Source organism: Polypterus senegalus, chromosome 10, assembly GCF_016835505.1.
Source record: "Polypterus senegalus isolate Bchr_013 chromosome 10, ASM1683550v1, whole genome shotgun sequence".
Lineage (NCBI taxonomy): Eukaryota > Metazoa > Chordata > Cladistia > Polypteriformes > Polypteridae > Polypterus > Polypterus senegalus.
The window spans coordinates 64,276,915-64,299,973 of record NC_053163.1 but is presented as its reverse complement, the minus strand read 5'-3'; the positions used below and the strand labels follow the sequence as shown (position 1 = coordinate 64,299,973).

Sequence of the window (23,059 nt, the reverse complement as noted above, 5' to 3'; positions counted from 1 at the left end):
TTTTCATTTTTACAATAACACATAACTTACACCAATGTAAAGTCAACTGCATAAAAGCTAAGATAGACAGGAACCCAACATTAATTTTTTTGAAGGTTAAAACCTAATCTGCATTTTACTTATCATATTTTGCCTTTTTGTTCAATTGAAGACCCTTAGAAAGATGTGTAAAAAGACCCCAGATTTCTGTAGCCTGGTGCTACACCTTCTCAAATAGTAGGCATGCATTTCAAAAATAAAAGACCCCAAATATAACATGTCAGTATTGCATGTCATTTTAAAGGTCTTCGTTTGCATAAAAAGGCAAAATATGAGTTGTGAAATGTACTTTAGGAACTAAACACACACAAATATACTTTAGAAACTGTCACAAAAAATGTAAAAGCTGTCAGAAAATTCACATCTGCTATTCTATATATTGGTGCCAACTTTGCGTGGTATGCACCAATTTCTGACCATTTTCGGGTTTTTACTGCATTTTAAGAACTATTTTTGATTTTTACAAAAACAGGGACATTTCTGTAAAAAAGGAATCCTTGCAAACAAATTGCCATAGTTGGTTTTAATGCTATTGGTCTTTTCATTTTGGAGATACGAAGGCCGATAGTCCGAATGTCAAATGTCAAACTAACTTTACTACGGTATGAAAACCTTGTGTTTCCATACAGTTGCAATATTTGCAGTTGTTCTGTTGCACATATTTGTACATTTTACTTTTGATTCCTAAGAAAATGTAACGTTTGTGCAAATTACTGCCTTTTTAAATTATGTAACCGTATTTGTGCTAAGGAAGCAGTGTATACATACTGTACTAGTACCAGTATTTTGTGAAATGATATGTGTTTTTCAAAGTAATCAAGATAGAGAGGGAATATACTCACAATACTAATATGTAATAAAGGGAAAAAGGTCAATTTTATAGGTCTTTAAGATAAACTGTGATAAAAAGATTCAAAGCCATTTTTATTACATTTCTGCAGGGAGTCACTTTTGACAGTATTAATTAGAGAAAGAGACAAACTTTTTCCAGAATGCTAGGCATCTGGCTCCTAAGAAATTTTACCAGATACTTTGCCTGCTCTACCAGCTATATTTATTGTCAAGAAAACTGTTTAGATTGTTTTGTTAGGTTTGGAATCCTTTCTAATATACAATGGTGGGCTGATTATTGTGAACATATTAATTGCTCAGATTATGTCTAATTTACAATGTAGACTTGTATATACATAGTATGTAATAGATACAGTATGAAAATCTATAAGAACCTTGAGCATGGGGAAGGTGCTATATAAATAAGATGTATTATTATTATTATTGTTATTATAGTCATATTAATTAAGTTGTTCTTTTCTCTTGAAAGGGATTAGAATGCTGTGCAAGTTGTGCTAATTTTCATATCCCATAAGAGAGGTTCTTTTACAACACTATAGACTCCAACACTATCACGGTTGACAGTGGCCATTTCCCTGCCTTTATAAAGATTGCATTTGCTCCTTCAAAACCACTGAGGCATTGAAGTCCCACCTTTCAAGATCTCATTCAAGCACTGTTCAGTTTGAAGATAATGCCACATTTTATTGTCAGTTGTGTGACTTCAAAGATGTCTTTAAACCAGGTACTTACTTTAGTCACATAAGGTCACATTTAAAGCTACATAAAACTGTGAGATGCCCTTTTACTGATTGTAACTTCCAAACGAATGTGCTTTCAACATTTAGCTGTCTTAAGAGTCAGAAACACAAAAACTACACTATTAATGAATTCTGATCATCGTTAATTACTAAAAATAACCATTCAGAAGGAGGCGATGAATGACATGAAGTAGACAACACAGAATCAATTATTGGCATTGACTTAGTTTTGGGGGAAAGCAGCTCAGTTATAACTTGTGCAGAGACAGAGGAATTTTCTGACTCGGAGCCCACTGATCATGAAACACTTGAACACAAACTTGCATCATTGCTTCTTTACGTGCAAACTGTTTTGCATGTTTCCAAAAGTGCAGCATGGCAAATTTTAAGTGAATTTAATGATATTGTGTTATTTTCTGAATTAACAACTAAACAAGCAATAAATGCTATTCTGAAAAAGAACGAACAGCATATTAATAATAGTCACAGAGAAGAATTATTAAAAGCTATTTCACAAGCTCTTTTGAAGATGAACCATCTTTTTATAACTACAGCAGAGAAGGGCATCTTTTCAACAGACTATAGAAGGAATATATACTTTAAAAAACATTTTTGTGTAATTGAGCCAGTCGAATATCTATATGATAGAGCACACCAAAATAATTTTATGTATCAATTTTTAAAGTACTTACAGTATTGTTGAACAAAAGTGATGTTTATGAAAGGGCTGCCTTTCATGAAGAAGGTTTACCTGGCCAATACAAGTCTTTTCGAGATGGAAAATATTTTAAGAAGAATAGCCTTTTCAGGGGCCAGGAAAAATGTATTTCTCTTGGAATCTACATTGATGACTTTAAAATCTGTAATCTTTCCTGTACGGACCTCGCAGTTCAGAAACAGTTTCATCCCAAGAACTTTAAACGCACTCGATCAAGTGCTCCTTGTAGAACTGTTTGTATTTGTAAGTACAATCACCCCACTGTAAACTTGCACTACAGTTATAATATCGTACAACCTGAGCCACTTTATAAAGTGCGTATTTACATATGATGACGATATCATTTTTAAGGTGAAATGCAGCAAAATATGTTTGTTTATTACATTATACAGATAAAACTTTAACTTCATTTAAATAATCTATATTCTTCACTGGGAGTGTGTCGTGAAGGATAGAATAATTAAACATGTACTACAAAGATATTTCAATGTTCCTTAAACGTTTTGAAGAATCGGCGCTCTAAGCTTACAGATGGCTTAACTTCTATTACAGAGCTGATTGTGTGGTGATTGGGTATTTGGGGAAAAAAAGCAAGGATCCACCTTGCATAAAATACCATATTGACATTGGCGGGTGAAGGAGCCACCGATTATTCCTCTGCCCAGTGTCACCACAAGCCTAGAGCCACCCATGATTACTGCTGCAATAAATTATTTCATTGAAGGTCGCACACAATCACTGCGCCATGAAACTCATGTTTAATAACGTGCTTTAACTCCTATCATCATGAAAATGATATCACGTGTACATCTCAGTATTTTAGTTATTCAGAGAGCTGTAATATCACAAATGTAATGGATTCTGTGTCCAGCTGGAGGAAGAGAGCCGGTTTAAGAAGCAAGTAGTGATTCACACACATAGAGCACATAGAAGATCAAATACAAAACAAAGCATTTAACGTGCTACATTAATTACGATGTGATTTGAGAAACTGGTTAATTAAACGATTTTAAGATGAAGTTTATGATGTTCTACTTTAATGACAAAATAAAATACGTGATTAAAGTGGAAATGTCGAGATTGAAGTTAACATTTCGTGCTTTTTCCCCACTGTGTGCCATTTTTCTCTGTACCCTAATAAGCTTTCATATGACACTCAGACAGTGGGCTACAACTCGGCTTTTCATGGCGTCTTTGATATGTGACTTCTTTTTTATTTCCGGCATTGTGCGATTTTGTGAACGTGAGCTTTCAAGTTTCTCCAATACGCTATGTCAGTCGATCAACTTTCTTTTGTTGATTATACCACAGTTTATTTGAACAAATAGTATGTTTTTCTTTTGCCTCCACTTGGTATTCGCTGAAATTCTTATATTTTCCCCCGTGCTTTTCCCATTGTCTTTCCACAGAAGGCTGAGCTTACGGGCAATTTATATTCATTTGCATATTTAAAGAGGCTTAATTCTGGGAGGAGTTGGGGCGTTACATAAAGCGCATGCACGAGCGTTAGTTTTCACGCTGATCGGGATTTATGTAACGGAAGGACGTGGAAGTTGGAGTACGCACAGATTCCTGCATCTGGATTTTTCTGTGCGTAAGCACATTTCGGCTTTTGTGCTTACGCCATGTTATAGTGCGAGTTCTACGCACGGCGTTATATATGAGGCCCCTGGTTATGACAAATTTCTTGATCCACTGACTAAAGATATAAGCACTCTAGAGCAGGAAGGTATGTATGTCAATGTGTTTGATGGACATTTAAAAGGAACTGTGTTTTGTGTATGTGCTGACAATCTTGCAGCACACAGCCTTGCTGGCTTTCAGGAAAGCTTTTGTGTAGAGAAGTTGTGTTTCGATTTTGCCAGGCCAGCAGAGAGGACATACAAAACAAAAATGCTACCTATTTTCAGTTAAAAACACTAAGGCAGCAACTCTGTTTTGGAACAGCTCAGATGTGACAATGGCATCTTAAGTTTACATGGTGTAAAAAGGAACGCTGTCTCAATAAGCACTTGTCATTCTTTCATCCAGTCACTGGCCTTAGATGGCCCAAACCTTTTCCCGCCACTCTTGAATATACATAATGTTAAAATGGTCAAAACCTCTAGCTTGGAGGTGCCTCTAAGAAATGCAATATGGAAAAAATATCCACACAAACAGTTTATATCTGTAGCTGCAGACATTCACATGCATGGAATTCAATTCACATACAGCATGATTTTATCTGCTGGGGAATGTAGTGGCTTGCCAGAATTCTTAAAAATTATGTAAATTTTAGTTGACTCCAACAAGGTTTCATTCTGGTGCCAAAACCTGGTGTCTTGGTATATAGGACACTGTAGGTGTTATGAGGTTGCTGAAACAACTGCAGTTGAAATCCTTGAGATGGAAGACATAAATGATTACCATCCTTTGACGGAGGGCACTGATTTTTCTGAAGAGATCTCTCATTCATTGATTGTTTTTTTTTAAGTAAGTAAACATCCTTAATATTTATAGGACAATAGTTATTTTGTATTTTGTAAATAAAACTATCAGTTTGAGGTCAGGCCTAATCAAGATGACTAGAAGCAGAATTCTGCATTTTTTTCTATTTAAAATGAATGGTTCAAAATTGCTTCTGATTCTTTTTAACCTCTTAACGCGGACACGTACCGGTCCCGGGACATAACAGCGTTTTAAAAATGTTACATTAATGTGTGCATGCATGCATGCCATGCATCTCGACATACTACCCATCAAATGAAACTTCAAAGTCTCGTCTTACCGATGATATAAACCATTTTGACACACAACAACCACAGCACTGACACTAAAGCCTTTTTTACAGAGAAGTACATACTTTTAAGACTTGACTTTCCCTACCTTTGAAGACCCTCTGCAAGTCAAACATCAATATTTCCGAGCAGTATTGATTCCATTGTGTCCGTAAGGCTCCAGCGAATATAATCCAGTAAAACGATTTAGGTCCAAAACACACGATATATTCTCAAAGGGACAAAAACACCAGAAAACGTTTCATAACTTGAGACCACCTACGTAATTTTTTTTCATTTATATTGCTCATATCAGACGTAATTTGTTTCTGTCGGCGATAACCATGCTACCGCATGAAACACGGAAGTGTTAGCTTCTGATCGACACCTAAGTTGGCCAATTACGACGGGTCTGGGGTTGACTGGCACCTCGTATAGCCAACGAGTGTCACAGACAGCTTGAAGGATGACGTAAAGCTCCAAACCCTGGTAGAATCTACCAGTTTGATTGGACACTGTGACTGACACTCAAAACGTACAGCCAATGAGCAGCCGAAAATTTTGATATGTAACTTGCCATACTAACTTGTAAACAAAACGATCGGAGCTGCGAAGGTGGCATTTGTGCCAGTCTGCAGAGTTGGTGCGTGGTTGTTTATTGTGATTTTGCCAAGTGTTTTCGCATTTTAAATATGAATAAAAGTAGAAGTTTAAACGTAAATAAACGCTCGATTAAATAATAGATGCATGTATGCGCGTTGCGAAAGTATTCAACCGGCCCAGGAGACGTCTAATGGCAGAGAGCGACATGTGCCACGCCCTTGTGCTTTCTGCTTGCTAGTGATTGCTGCCATCAAGTGGCACATGGAAAAATGCTGAGCTGTGTTGTAACAGTTTGTAAAAGAAATGTATATAGTTTGTGTGCATTTTATAAAAAAAGTAAAAATAAAAATATAAATATATTTTTGGCCCATAAGACTTGTAATGACTATTTTTACATAGAAATGTGTATTTTTTATTGTTTTTATTATGGAACATGAATTTCCATTACTAATAGAGTGACACTGTGTGTAGATATAGATTCCTTTAGGTGTAAGCTTTCAGTAGAGCCCTCATTGATATATGTGGGTTGAAGCATTCAAAAGTTATTACACTTTTTCCATATGTTCCAAAATGTGGATAACGGCCCCTCTAAAAAGCCCCTGGGCATGCCCACATAAAAACTGGTGTAAAAAATGTCATTTTTACAGGTATTCTTTTCAAATTTGAACTGTGAGTAATCAACAAGTTATTCTGTTGGTACATAGTGTGCTTCTGTCCCCACCTACCTACTGCAGCTTTATTTTCCTTTATTTTCATAAAAAAAACTTAGGCGAGAACAAAAAAATTCATTTTTTTTGTGAGTTCTAATGTGCATAACTTTTGATCAGTCACACCTACAGTGATTCTAGAGAATGTTACCTTTACAAAGAGACCAAACATGTGTTTATACTCCAGATAGTTCAATAACAGCAATGATTCTAATTTGGAGAGGTCGAATTACAAGCGATTTAGCAAAAATGACCCCGCTTGAAATGCACTAATGTTATTTATTTTGAGAGTTATGACTTAACTATGAAGTCATTAGAGGTATTTTGACAGCATACCAGTGTCTTTATTTGAGAGGATGGGAATAAGGTGAATGACTGCCTTAGTTTAAGCTCTTATAAGTTATTTTCTGACTCGTTATTTCTACATTATTTTTTGGCTTGTCGGTTTTATATTTAGGCTTGGAAGTGCTGTTTACCAGTGTCATGATTTTCTTGGAGTCACAGTTGCCACAGTTGGTATATATGTTATTTCACACTGTTTTAACATTCATGTAATTGAAATGTCTTTTTTTCCCCCACAGATGTTGCTGCATGTAATTATAGCTCCTAATAATATAAGGAGAGTTGGTGGATCAGCTAAAAGAAAATCTTAAACAGAAATTGCAGCTTAAAGATGACGTTTTGCTTCAGTTTGAATATCCTGAATTAGGCCATGAACTTTGCAATTTGAGTGATATATCATATTCTCCTGCAGGCAATATTGAAAATAATTTGGAATGCTCTTGGAGAATCAGAGGAAATGTCTTCCATATCCTCTCTGGACACTGCTAGTTTATCATCCTCCTCATCCACTAGTTTACACCAGAGTTCCCCATTGGTACTGCGGATAAAGCGTGAGAATGCAGAGCAGTAGCCTTGTCCAATTACCATTCCATCCTTTTCTTACGATGTTGAGTTGAGACTTTCCAAATGGAATGATATAAACAGAGAAAATAGAACACTTCTCACTGTACCACGAGAGATGAAAATGGACATCTTAGATAAAATAGCTGAAGCTGTTTTTGCCTATAAGGCCTACCCAAGCACTAAAGAAACAGAATTGGTGGCCATTTCACTAATTGAAAAATATCCATGCCTTAAAGATGCAGGGTCAGGACAAGGTTATCAAGGGTGGGCTATGAGTCTTAAATATAAATTAGGAAATTACCACCAGAAATTATGAGCAGCAAGCTGCACAGAGGTAGCTATAAATCATAAAAGGAAGGGAGAGGAGTGCAAACGTCCTTTCAAAAAAGCAAAAAGAGCTGAAGTGAATTTTCTCCCAGACAGCTCAACTGGGAATACTGATAAAACTTTAGAAAAGGAAAGGCAGGCTTTAGAAGAGGAGATGAAGAAGAAACTTCCCAGCATGATATTTAATAACTCAAAAATGGAAATTACATTTTCATTGCGCAAGAAAGAGATAGTGGAGGAATGGCCCCTGGTTCAGAATGTCAGAAAAAGATGGCCTGCACTATTCTTGCAAGAACAAGTAGGTTATATTTTTGTGCCTACTGCATTTATATTCAAAAGTCTCTTGAAACATTTATGCAGTAGATTATATATGGAAGTACCAAATGTAGCAGTCTTTTGAATTAATGAACACCTTTTTGCTACAAAACTAAAAAGACAATCATGTTTTACCAACAGATATGTGTAGAGCTTTACACTGAACTGACCTAAAGAAGACTTTCTTTTCATCCTTGGATACACATTCGGCAAAGCTGATTAAGTTGTACAGAACAAGAAAGGGAGTTCTTGGCGAGGATATTCAAATCCTTTTGGAAAGACTTGATGAACAGGTAATATTTTTGTATTCTCTAACCAAGAGCTGAAATAGATTAATTGACTTTAAAAATTTTCAGTATTGTAAGATGCAAATCTTACACATTGTTGTGCTATTCCTAACAACACAGAAAAATTGTAAAAAAAAAAAATTGCTTTTATAATGTTTCTTTTTTATTGACTAAACAGACCACTGATGTTCTTGTACATCGAAAACATAAAGCTCTTCAAGGACTCCCAATATTTTTGAGGGAGAAGACTGACATTCTGCTGAGGACTTGTCTGGTAATCGATTGTATTGTTTATGCAATGGGAAATTGACAATTCATCATCTGATGAATTTTAAAGTATTTTAGATGTTTTTCACACTAACAGTAACATACATGTTTTAAAAAAGTAAAGATTTGTCTCAAGACAGAAAAGACTGCTAATGGATAGTCTGCATTTATCTCCACATGTTTGTCACATGGTTTTTACTTCTAGTGCAGTAGTTATTTATTGCTTTTGGCTAAATCCTGAAAGTGGGTATCGTCATTATTGTTGAGGATGATGTTGCCATTGTCCATTCCAACCCCAATATTGTCAGAACAGGCATTGTACTGGAGGAGCAGATTGTGCTGGATGATCTGCCCAATGCATTTGCATTCCTGTTTGGCTTACTGTATGTACTAAATATTGACTATCCCAGGGAACTAAAATATACTTTTGAGGTGATTCAAAAGGTGTCTATAAACCTAGGATCCCAGTGCTCTGCAAGAGTGCAGTCTCTGAAAAACAAACTTCTGCAGTAATCACAGATACCTTTGATGTTTGACAGTTTTAGTTTAATTATTTCCACATTTATTTCTGTTTTGTTTCTTTTTTGTTTTTATTCCTAAAATACTCTTTGCATAAGAGAAAAAAATACATATGGTTTATAAACAAGTAGTGTGTTTATTCCTACTGAAAAGAAATGTTTATCAGATGTGAGAAAGATTAGGGAAAAAGCAAGTATATTGTTTACTGGACATTGATAGTGGCTCAAAGGCCATGTGTTGTGTTCTCATTCTTCTTCTTTCAGCAGAGAACAAGTTCCTTGTTCATCACGAGTTTCAAAGTGTTGTCACTGGGATTGTACTGGGCAGCAGTCACTCCTGTGTGAGGCATTCAGAGAAGAGAAAAATCACACGAGCAGAAACAAGAGATCCGCTACATGTTAGTGTTACAATGATAGATTGTGTGTGCTACACAAATGTGCTTGCTATCTCAGAAGGGAAATTAAGAGGACTGCTGGTGCAAAGTGAAAGAGAGGACCAGGGAAGGTTGGCACAAGGCTGCAGGATTACTTGACCGAGAGCTGGAAACATATTGCCATGAATTGGCTTTTGGTTGCCAATTAGTGAGTGACTCCTTGGAAATCTAGCAGGGTGGGACAACATTGATCTTTCCTTTCATCGGCAGTCAGTATGCAATTGCACTGGTAAGAAACTGAACATCTAAGGGGATGTTGGTTGTCCTGGACTTGCTCAGTATCAGAGAACCTGGCTCCAATGATTTCATGTTATCTACTGTCAGGTGATTCTAGAACCTCATGCCTGCCCTCCCAGGTATTCACAACTTCCCTCTAGAGGATCAGGCCTCCATGTCATGTGCTGGGTCTAGGAGAACAAAGCTCATATCGAATTTATGTCCACCCTACTAAATATAACTCAATTACCAGAGTGGCATGTTCAAGTCCTCTGCTGCTGGTTTGGTTCTCTTTCTTTTCTTTAAAATGTATCCAGGAATTAAAGCTTCCCTGAGCCATGTTAGTGGTGCCCATGTTCCTGACAAACCCTTGCAAGCATGGTACCCCTTCACACTGTTCAAAACTGCATATTACATTTTTAATTCATTACTGATTTAATGGTTGTAGTTGGACAACATTGACCAAATTTTATTTTGTTGGGCTAATCTGGGAATACAAACTTTACCTCAAGAAGATGCCTTTAATTTCTTAAGCATAAATGCTCAGTGTTCTGAACTATCACACCAAAAACAATATACTAATTTACTACAGAAATTGAAAATGTTTAAAATGGTTGAATCATCAAAAACCTAGAGAGATTCACCCTAAAATTGTTTACACTTTGACTTTATGTGCTTTTGTTTTGGCTCAAATCTCATTGATAACCTTATTTTTTCAAAATAGGATTTATGGAATTGATATTTAAAAGAGAAATGTGCCTGTATATAAATATAAAACATGTACAGTATATAAAATCATTTTCCAGTCTTGTTGACTTTATAAATATTATTTTTTTCAAACTTTTGTCGTCATTTTTATTAGATTTCTTTAAACTGTTTTACTTAAATAGCTATTACAAATGCAGAAATGTATGTTTACTTTTTTAAAAATGGAAAAATTAAGCAACCAGCTGCATAGTATTTTCAAGAGTAATGGGCATTGTAAGGGGCATTGAATTTGAACTGATAGGAATTATTAAGTTTAAAAAGTAATTTCTATACACACAGTTTAATTTGTCTAATAAATTGACACTCATACTATACCAACACTTAAAATGTTAGGTATGCTAAACTACAGGATGTAAGTAGATTTGACTTAAAATTAAAAGTACCTTTGATAACTGCAGACGAGTTTACCGAACTTAAAATTTCAATTAGATGGAACCTTTGTATTACTTACAAAATTGAGTTTATGCAATTAAATTGCCCCAAAGTTGAGTTAACTTAAAAAAGCTGTGCTGCTGGTTGCTTTATTCTTTAAGCTTTCTCAACTTAAATTTTTTTACACTGAAAACTCAAGGAAAATAAGAGAATGAACCTGTAAACTTTTAATGCAGTTAACAAAAAACCTGCCTGCAGATTAATAAAAAATATGCTTAAAAAAGATTAATAAAAATACACATAAAACATTTGGCAGGCAGTGTGGTGTAGTCATGAAGGGTTTGGACTTCAGACTCTGAGGGTGTGCGTTGCAATCCCACTTCTGACACTTTACGACCATGAGCAAAACCTATCACCTGCCTGTGCTCCAATTGCAAACACAAAAGAAATGCAACCAATTTTATATCTCAGATATTGTATGTTGCCTTGGATAAAGTTGGCAATAAAATAATAAGTGGTATTTTTCTGGTTTAGTAATAATTAGGATATTTTTGTTCTCTTAAGGAGGATAGTTTATTATACTGTAAAACAGACAATGTAAGGGAGTAAGTGTGAGCATTTCAGTATTTCAAAGAAATATAATTCAAAATTCTGACTCACCACTTTAGCAGAATAATCTAAATAAAAAAGAACTGTAAGCAGAAATGTAATAATCATTGTATTATTGTACTGTATTTATATTTCATCAATTATTGTATTGCTTATTATGTAGTGTTGTTGTCTTGATGCAAGGTTACATTAAAAATATATTTTTACTACCTGATGTGTCACAGTAGAAAATTGTGTTACATGCACCATCACTGATACTGATGAGGTCATGTTCCTCTTTTGTATTTTCAGATATAATCGAATTGCTACCTGACCTTTGTTTTTACCTTTCGTCTTCATCCACCATTTGCAGGGGTTTATGCAAAGAAAAAAAACCCCACAAAACCACACACAAACTTCACATTCTACTATAACATTTGGTAAGTTCAAAGAAAAAATCAATAGAGTGTGATATAAATAACAAATAACACAAATATGCTGTACTGTATTGAGTATGGTCTTCCATACTGTTCTCAGCCTAATCAGCATCATCCTTTATAGACTGGGGCTATATATCTAAAGTGCCTTTAACACGAGCAAGAATTCTGATGTATTAGGATGTGTATTTCTTTGGCAGCACATTGAGCTGTGAAGGATGGAAATTGGGGAAAAATACTGTTGGTAATTGTTTTTCTGTATTTACAGTGCCCTCCATAATGTTTGGAACAAAGACTCATTTTGTCTTGATTTACTCCTCTGCTCCACAGTTTAAAATTACAAATCAAACAATTCATACACGAGTAAAGTGCACATTGCAGACTTTAATTTAGGGGTATTTGCATACATTTCTGTCACAATATATACAATTGACAGCACTTTTTCTACATGGTTCCTCCATTTCAGAACACCATAATGCTTGGGACGTAGCAATGGCAGGTCTATTAACGCAGTCATATTTAGTGCTTTGTTGCGTATCCCTTGTATGCAATGAATGCCTGAAGTCTGCGATTTGTAGACCTCACCTGGTACTGAATATCTTCTCTGGTACTGCTCTGCCATGCCTCTTTCAAATATCAGAAAGAAATCCTGTTATTTGTGATCTGTTACATATTTTCCAAGAAGACAAGCCATTGCATTGTGTTCCTGACTAAAAAGGAAATGTGATTCTGAGCAGTTTTTAGACTGTTAAATTATGCTATTTTCTTGAAAAAACATTCACAATTCGATATATGAAAAGAATATTCCAGTCAAGTCTGGCTTCTGTCATGGAATAAACATGAGAGGATCAGTAGTTAATTACTGCACTGTTTATTTTAAACATGTACAGAGAGGAGCAGTGTCCGATAGGGTAAGTATGCCCTAATGAGATCAATTCTCACCGAGTATAAAGGCAACAAAAGATATGAGTAAGGAAAGCACATTTATTTAACTTTCATTATACCGTAAGTAAATACAACACAAGTAAAAACAAGTACAGACTGAACTTGCATCCATCCATCCATTCCGCTATATCCTACTATAGGGTCACGGGGGTCTGCTGGAGCCAATCCCAGCCAACACAGGACACAAGACAGGTAACAAACTCCAGGCTGGGCGTCAGCCCACGCACACACACACACACACCAAGCACAATTTAGGATCACTAATGCACCTAACCTGCATGTCTTTGGACTGTGGGAGGAAACCAGAGTACCCGGAGGAAACCCATGCAGACATGGCAAGAACATGCAAACGCCACACAGGGTGGACCCAGGAAGCGAAACCGGGTCTCCTAACTGCGAGCAGTAGCGATATCCACTGCGCCACCGTGCTGCCAGCTGAACTTACAGATGGACAAACCCAGAGTCTTTTTAGAACTCTAAAAATAAAAACTATACTATAATTCATTGTTTCTATTAAATCTCTCTTGGTATAACAGGACTTTCTAAATTCTGCGACTTCTAATCTTAAACTTTTATGCTAGTGGATGGTATTAAAGGATATGTTTGCCATTTCTCAAATCAAAGTTATTTCTTCACAATAATGGAATATATTAATTTCCCATATTAAATTGTGTTTTAAGGTGAAGCATTTTTTATAAATTTAAAAACACACCTGCCCTGTTCTTGTCTTTTAAAATGAGAATGATGGGGCATGTGTGAAAATAAAATCCTTCAGTATCACCAAATAGGTCCCCATTGAAGTACCAAAGTTTTCTGAGGCGGCCCTATGACAAGGAAAGTAACCTGGGAGTAATATAATTTACCACAGATTCTTGGTACTGTTTTCTGGAGGTAAGGATACTTTTCCTGTTCACCCGTCATGGGTGGAGGTTTGGCATTTCCAACAGGTGTTCCACCAATTCGCCAAATTTTTGTAGCTTCAGGCTGCATATTATCCTACGTTTGTTTCTGCAAAGGTTATATTCTGCCATGGCTTGTTATCAAATGATTCTCTGCAAGAATGTGTGTCAAGTGTCTGTAATAGCTACAGAGCCATGAGTATGCCCTGAAATCATCTTCTTTGAATACGTATCTTCAGTGATTCAAAATATGGACCAGTGCCGGCAGTACATGCTTATTCAGACTATATATTATTTTTATAGATAATGCTGCCACGCATAGTGAATCATATATAGACAGTGTTTTAATGACAGATATGCACCTAAATCATATGATGATTTTCATATTAATTTACATAGCCTACAGATCTAGATTCATGCCAAGTGGCAGCATGGTGTGTGTTGGTAAAGCAGGCATATAAGAGTTTCATTGTACATTATTTCAGTGATTATTGTTTAGTTGTCTACTGAACAGAGATGACAATTCACATCTGGGCATCAGCATTCAAGTGTGTCAATGACAGTGGTTGGAGATGTACTAAATATCAGCACTCCATTATAAATAGTCATTCTAATGTACCCCTTATCATAGAGAGAAGCCATTGAAACTCTGTATTGTACATTCTGCCTGACTATGACTCTACCAAAATAACAGATGATTGTCACCAGACCTCCAGTGAAATTATTCACTATTCTTATTTTTATTATGAACTAATCCTACATGTCCCAGTCAAGCAATTGCAGCAGTCAATTTGTCAGTGCCAAAAGAAAATGCAAAATATACAGCTATAGTCTTTAAAATAAAGAAATAAATATTTTGTGCAGTATGTTCCATTCATGCAATGATGTGGAAACAAGAATTAGTAACACTTAGGTACATTATGTGATATCCAGCCATTCTGCACTAACGCTTGCAGATAAAAAAGATATTGAAATTTAAACCTCTCTTAAACACAATAGCTATTGTTGGTAATAATGATGCAGTACCTTTATTTTTCTTTTGCTAATTTAAGAATACAAAATAAATTCTTGCTGAAGAAATCATTAAAATATGACCCTTATATACCATTGTGATTTTCAGAAGGATGGTAACAGCTACTGTTTCAGCCTTATAACAGTGACTGATAAGTAAGCAGAATGTATCAGTCGGGCACAGTATAAAACAGGCTTTAAGATTAAATACATTTTATCGCAATGAGGCACTAAGGAATTTTGTTACACCTGAAGCTTATTGGTTGTCACCCTGAGAAATGGAGGATAAATAAATTGGAAATTATTACAAGGAAAAATGAAGTGGAAAATGCCATTCTTAAGAATGTAAACCCAAAGCGAAAGACAAGAGGTTAAGTAAAAAAAAAAAAAAAAAACATAAAGAAGCCACAAAAGGGCGAAGCTTACTCAACAGCCAGCCTGGCTTCCCTGCATCACATTACAATGCGTTTGCTATTTCTTTAAAGATCACTTTCAGATGCGGTCAGATAAATGTGCTTAGTGTAACATAAAAAAAACAAAATGTGCAGATTTCTGAGAAGGGTAAACATTCATTGCCAATAGCAAACACATACTTGTAATGCATATTGTGGCAGCCCCGGCCGGGACGCCCAGGAGGACCGGAGGAGGGCTTGTGCCTCCTCCAGACCGCGAGGGGGCGTCCGCCCTGGTTATGTTGGGGTCCTCGGGTAAAGGGCTTGGAAGCCCAGCCCTGTAGGGACTCGTGGCCACCGCCAGGCGGCGCCCCGGTGCCTGGATATCCCTGGAGCCCAGCACTTCTGCCACACCAGGAAGTGCTGGGGGGAAGACGACAGGGGACACCCGGACAGCTTCCGGGTGAGCAGCCGGCACTTCCGCCACACTGGAGCGTGGCTATGGAGGAATGCCGGGAAGCAGCTGGAGCCCATCCGGGTTCCTATTTAAGGGGCCGCCTCCCTCCAGTCATTGGCAGAAGTCGGGTGGAAGAGAGACGGAGCTGGAGAGAGGACTGGAGGCGGCCAGGAGAGAGAGGCATTTTGACTGTGAGGCCTGGACATTGAGGGAACGGTGCAAGAGGCACTGGGGAGTGCACTGTAAATAATTGACAATAAACGTGTGTTGGGTGAACTTACGATGTCCGCCTGTCTGTGTCCGGGTTCAAGTCCACAATATCTAATGTTTTGCTTTGATTGTGTGTTGAGTGGTACGTTAAATTGGCTGTTTAAGTGAACTTTCTTGGCTCTAGTAAAGAAATATATTTACCTTTATTCATCAATCTGTCCTCTTGTTCCCTTGTTTCAAGGGTATCTTACTTCAAACCCTACTACAAGTGAGGTAAGTTTATGCTGGAATAACTTATAGGATAGAAGTAAACACATATATTTTTAAACAGATCATTCACCTCATCATTGGTTGTCAATTCTTGTTTGCTTAAAGTGTTAATATTGTCAAATCCAAATCTCATGGTTTTCATTGTACTAGTCTGATGTTAAACAATTCTAGGAAGCCCTTGGTAGATTTGTAGAAAATGATCTAGTTCCAAAACTTTGAAAGAGTAACTTTCAGAAGTCCTTACTCCCGTTCTTTGGTTTTGTAAACTCTAGCAGAGGACATTTGATGGGCAGAGCCAAAGTAAAGGCTCAGTTTGTTTGTCTCTGTAACAGTGAAATGGATGCAGAGATTTATTAGGTTTGTGTACAACTAAAACAAATTCTTTTAAAATACTTTTAATTTTATCTTTACATTCATAACTGTACTTAAAAAAAGTATTTTTTAGCCGTAATACTCTGAGAAAGCTATCATCTTGCAAAGATATTTACTTCTGCTTCTATTGCTAGAAAAGCTGACCTGAAATTCCTATTTGAACTGGAGGTCTTTGAATTGGACATTGTTGTGCGCATTAAGCATTCTACTGGTACCAACCACTTACACCAAATACATTATTGGCTGGAAAATGCCAGACATCTCCCATCCATTCATCTTCTAAACCCACTTATCCAGAGCAGAGTCATGGGGAAGCTAGGGCCTATTCCAGCAAGCAGGGAGCGCAAGAAAGGAACAATCCCTGGATGGAGTGCCAGTTCATCATAGGGTGAACACACAAACACACACCAGAGCCAGTCCACGTGTCATTTGCTTTTGCTTACCATAAGAACATGTTGTATTTAGAGAAAGTGAAAAGGTCCAATCAAAAGCATGCTTGGTAGGCTTATTTTAATTGTCAGGGCAAGAGTCTCATGCCAACAATATATGGACAATTCATTTGTATTTTTACTGAATAAAGCTTCTCAACACTTGCAATCTCAAACCACTTTATGGATGATCCTATGTTCCATTACAGCGTTTTCCTTACCCCTGTTGTGGAGGATTTGTTCTAGAAACATAACATAATGTTTTGAATACATTACTGCTGAATTACAATGGATGCTTATATATCATGGAATAGAGTTAGTTCCACAAAAATTCTCTTAGAACATAGGTGTGGAATCATATGTTAGAAACAAGCAAGGCATTTCTGACTGGCATTCAACATCCAACCAGTGGTTTTGTTTAACTGTAATAATTTGTAGGAGACACTATGGGCCAAAATACTTAAGAAATGAATCTTAGTATTTTACAAATTGTACCAAGAAATGCAAAGATTTCATTAGAGATTAGACAACAATACAGTAATAGTAATAGACAAAGTAGTCAAATAGCACAAAACGCCAAGAAAAGCCATGCAAAATGACACCTTTTATTGGCTAACTAAAAAGATTATAATATGCAAACTTTCGAGGCAACAGGCCCCTTCTTCAGGCAAGATGCCTCGAAAGCTTGCATATTGTAATCTTTTTAGTTATCCAATAAAAGGTGTCATTTTGCTTGGCTTTTCTCTACATTCATAATGGCTAACACGGTACAACACACTAGGACTACAAAACACCAAGAAAACCAAGTAACCACTACAGAAATATAAGGCAAAAACACAGTCAAAATCAAAAGAGATAAAAAGCCAAAAATCCTAACACTTGAATTTGATTTTCAATGAAAAGAAATCATTAAGAATAATCATCCCCTTCCCCAGATCTCAATCATATTAACTCACATGTTGTATGATTTTATCCATCCATCCATCCATTATCCAACCTACTATATCCTAACTGCAGTGGTTCTCAATCTGTGGGGTGGGCTCCCCTAGGGGGGCGCAAAGTAACAAAAGGGGAAGATGTGAAAAAAAAAACAAGAAACAAAAATATGAAATACTTCTATTGAAACCTAAACAAATTAACTTAAACTACATTCTGATAGTAGAAAAATAAATATAGAGTTAGATAAATGTGGATAAAAGTTAAGTAGGTGTAATAAAATATGCATCTATGATATATCATTAATTAAAAAAGAAATTAATTGGTATTAGTGGGCTCCTTTCAAAAAAATGTTAGGGGGGCACGATTTAAACTGTTATGAAAACTCGAGTCACAAATACTTAAAGGTTGAGAAACGCGGTCCTAACTACAGGGTCACGGGGGTCTGCTGGAGCCAATCCCAGCCAACACATGGCACAAGGCAGGAAACAAACCCCGGGCAGGGCGCCAGCCCATCGCAGGGCACGCACACACACCCACAACAAACAATTTAGAATCGCCAATGCTACCTAACCTGCATGTCTTTGGATTGTGGGGGGAAACCAGAGTACCTGGAGGAAACCCATGCAGAGACGGGGAGAACATGCAAACTCCACGCAGGGAGGACCTGGGAAGCAAACCCAAGTCTCCTTACTGCAAGGCAACAATGCTATCCACTGCGCCACCATGCCGTCTGTATGATTTTATAAAAATTGGATCTACATGGCGCCTAACACTTCATTAGAATACAGCAGTGTTCAGGTGGAAAGCATCATTTAGCAGCTCATTGCGACATTTGGATGTGTCATGTGGACTAGTAAATGTTCCTGAAGTATTACAGTCCTTTGTCAATGATATTATCATGATCTCGTTTTTGATTTATTTTTTTCAGTGATTCCTTGGTCTCATCAACAAAATGAAACATTGTGTTAATGGCTATGCAGGTCTAGGAATCCAGCAGTTATTTTTTGTTTCAGCATGTTTTTAATGAAGTTAAAAGTGAACCTCATTCTCCCATGGAGCCAATCTTCTTTATTGTATGGGCACTGCCATTTTGGGACCTTTCTGTTAACAGCTGCTCTGCCATTGTTACGTAAGTCCAACCAAAACTAAGAGATGCATGACATCACTAGGTCAAAGTTATATATAAATTATATATATATACACACACACACACACACATATATATATATATATATATATATATATATATATATATATATATATATATATATATATATATATATATATAAATCATGCACATTCTGGTTATTTAACTTTGTGGATACAACCAAAAAAATACTACCTTTAACTTGTTTTGACATTTGTTTATTATATCTTTGCCTTTCAAGTATGAAATCTTGTCTAAATTATCGAAAATGCATAAAACCAGAAATCACAGATTAAACATAAATGTTTCAGACATGATCTTATTCAGTTCCAAATTGAAACATGAAACCATTGTGACAGACTTTAATGCCCCCAGAGGTATCAAAACATAAGTATATGGAAACTACAGCAGGATAATTTAGTTCAAGAAATCTTATTGTGAGAAGTACATGACTTTATCTATCAGGAACAATGTTGGATATTTTTTAGGCTATAATTATTGCTGTGACACCTTCTGTTTTGAGTCTTTTTTTCCAAGGACACTGTTTTCCTCCCAAATTCCAAAGTCATGCATTTGGTTCATTAGCAGGTCTTTATTCCATAATGTGAGGTGAGTAACTACTAGGCTCATAGGCATCTGTTTGGGTGAGGTAAGTGCTTCAAGTTTGGGTTTCATTTAGTGATTGTATTCGTGCTTTACATATAGTTCTCTGCTCTTAGTTATTATTATTGTTATAAAGTTGATTTTCACTGCTTCTCATTGTTCTTTAGTTTAGCAATTGACCCACATCTTTGTTCGGTTGTCTGCTACTGCATAGTATTATGCTTTTTAACAAGTGACACCCCTTACCTTCTGTTGTAAATTGCTTTGTCACTGGCAGCTTGGCTCACTGCTGCTCCATACTTAAGAAAAATTAGGGTGCTGTTGTGCAAGCATTAGCCCTTGTGTTCAGCCCTCCCTGTGTGAAGACCTACTTATGTAAAGACTACAAGTCTATCTGTGTGAATTCACTGATCAAGAACACCGGACAAGACAACAGACACTCCTACTTGACTGAGGTACCTTTTACTTTCCCTTTAATATCATCTTCAGCATGCATCTACAATTAATCCCTGTTCTCTACACAAGATGTTTCTCTCATTCCTTTAGAAGGAGAGGGATAAATCCAGACAACCCGTCTCCTTTGGCTTGTGGAATTGCCAGTCTGCAGTCAACAAAACAGACTTTATTCCAGCTTTCGCCATCAAAGGGGTCTCCAAGTGGTGGTTCTGACAGTGACATGGATTCGACAAGAAAACACAGTAATACCGGCAGCACATTCCTCTGCCTCAACTTCTCCCACCCCTGCCACTCCACTGCTAGGGGTGTGTGTGTGTGTGTTGGGGCAGATATTCTTACTTCTAAGAACTGGAAATTGATTCTTCTGGGTAATGCATGCAAGTTCACTACTTTTGAATTTCATGTTATTACTGTCTCCTCTCCAATTATCATGACCATTGTTGTTGTTTATCACCCTCCAGGTTTGCTCAGAATCTTCCTTGACGAGCTGGATGGACAGCTCTCTTCCCTCCCAGATGACATCAGCCCACCTGAACATCCACCTGGATAGCCCTCCTACTGCTGACTTTCTCATTCTTCTTTCTTTCTTTCTTCAACATCACACAGCTCCACACCTCACCCACCCACAAGGCTGTTAATCTGCTTGACCTTGTTCTATCATGCAACTCCTCTACACACGTCTGACCACTTTTTCATTCAGTTCTCTCTGCTGCTTCCCTCTTTTCACTCTTCTCCTCCCCTCACTGTATCCTTCCAACGATACCTTGCTCTATCTGTCCAAACCATTTCTCATCCATGGTCTTCTCTGCTCTCCCTCCTCCTGACCACTTCTCCTTTCTCTACCCCAATGCTGCCAAAGACACCCTATGCTTAACTCTGCTTTCCAGTCTTGACAATGTTTGTCCTCTCTCTTCCGGCCTGCATGCGTACGATTCTCCTGTCCCTGGCTTTCTGAAACACTTGGCAATCAACAGTCTGACCTCAATACAGCCAAAAGGAAATGGAGGAAGTCAAAGGCTCCAACAGACCTGGCTAAGTATCAGTCTTCTGCCACCATTATTGTGAAGGTGAAGTTCTATCAGACTAGAATGAGCAGCACTACCAACACACACTCTCTGTTCTCCACTTTCACTTCCCTTCTTAACCCTCCTTCACATCCTCCTCCAACCTCACTGTTTGCTAATGACTTTGCCACCTTTTTTCAGGACAGGGTGGCCATAATCAGCAGTCAGTTCTCGCCCTCACTGCCACCCATTATGCCTCGCTGCCTAAAAAGCATTACCCAACATTCTCAGCACTCTCTGCCACTGAAGTTTCCAACCTCCTCTCCAATCATCCCACTACTTATCCATTTGATCCTATCCCCTCACATCTCCTTCAGGCCCAGTCCTCCACATTCATTCATGCAGTTACATACATCATTAACAAATCACTCATCTCAGGCACATTTCCTACCATCTTTAACACTAGAATTACCAGAGCCTACGAGAAAACTCGTAGATTCGTCCCACCTTAAATCGCTTCTTAAAACCGTTCTCACCTCTCCACCACTGTCTTTTATTCATCTAAATGTGCTGATAAACACAAGCTGCAAGCAGCCGGCTATTCCATCCCCCCACCAACTTACAACGTGCACGAACTTCTCCCAGCTCATGCCTTGATTGATTATCTGGAAGTGAAGTGGAGTTTTAGAGTGGAAATAATAGATCATTAATTGGAACACACTCATTTCATGTGTGTTCTCTTTCTACCGTAATCTGTGTAAACACATTGTTAAAACTGACACTTTTTCATATTTTAGTAATAATTGTTACAAAATGTAGGCATAAACTACAAAATGTGTGAAGCCTGAAGGCCAAAGATCAAATAAACACTTTCACAAAAGGTTCAAGAGTGTCACAACAGCTTCTGTGGTGTACCACTAAGATTTTGTCACTGAGAGCTCAGCAGACTTGCTGTACCTCAGATCTGAGTTTGATTCCCTGCTGGGGAGAATTTTTTTTTTTTTTAAACTTCACCATTCTGCCTGCCTAAACTCCCTGTTTATCTATATAGTAATAACAGTAATTTTATTATTATATAGCAGCTTCCCTGTCTGACTATCATATAGTGCCTTTCCTTCCTATCTATCTATATATCTATCCCCTTAGCTGTTTTTTTATATATCTATTATAAAGTGCCCTATGGGGTGCCAAACAGGCAATTACAATGATTTTCGGAATATATAAAGTCATTCCTGAATATACGAGGTGTGGCAGAAAAGTAATGAGACTGGCAACACTGCAAGCGATCTGGCAACGCTGCGCTGTTGTCCTTGATAGAGCATGTGTATCAGTACCCTCCCATAGCTCAGTGCGAGTTTCAACTCCTTCCGTTAACTACGTGATTTTTGTGACTGCTATTAGCGAAGTTGTGTTTTTGGTTGTGCGTCATGCAAAATGGAACGGCGGAATTTGGAGCAACGTTGTGCCATTAAATGGCAAGTGTGACGTTTGAAAAGTTAAAACAGGCCTATGGGGAACATTCTTTATCCCGAGCTCAAGTTTTTCGCTGGCACAAATCATTTTTGGAAGGCAGAAAACACGTTGAAGATGAACACCGTTCAGGGAGGACTTCAACTTCGAAAACCAATGAAAACATCGAACGTGTGAACACTATTGTGAGATCAGACTGTCATTTAACATTAAGAATGTTGAGTGAACATTTAAATTTGAACAGATTTACCGTTCATCAAATTTTGACTGAACATTTGCACATGCGAAAGGTCTGTGCCAAAATGGTGCCAAAAAACCTCACAATTGAGCAGAAGGACAATCGAAAAAACACATTCCTGTGGTTCCCCAGCCCCCTTATTCACCTGACCTCAGTCCGTGTGACTTTTTCCTTTTTCCTAAACTGAAAAATGTCCTCAAAGGACATCATTTCGGGACTTTAGAAAACATCCAAAAGAGTGTAACGGACATGCTGAAGACCATACCGGTTGAAGACTTCCAGCGCTGCTACCAACAGTGGGAACAACGTCTCCATCGGTGTGTAGCTGTCCAAGGGAACTACTTTGAAGGGGATAACATTGATGTTTG

The 23,059-nt window shown here is 37.4% G+C and overlaps 1 pseudogene; it reads left to right on the top strand.

Moving 5' to 3' along the window:
* Window positions 1-20,529, top strand: part of LOC120538183 — a 31,721-nt pseudogene extending 11,192 nt beyond the window's left edge.
* The last annotated feature ends 2,530 nt before the right edge of the window (window positions 20,530-23,059 follow it).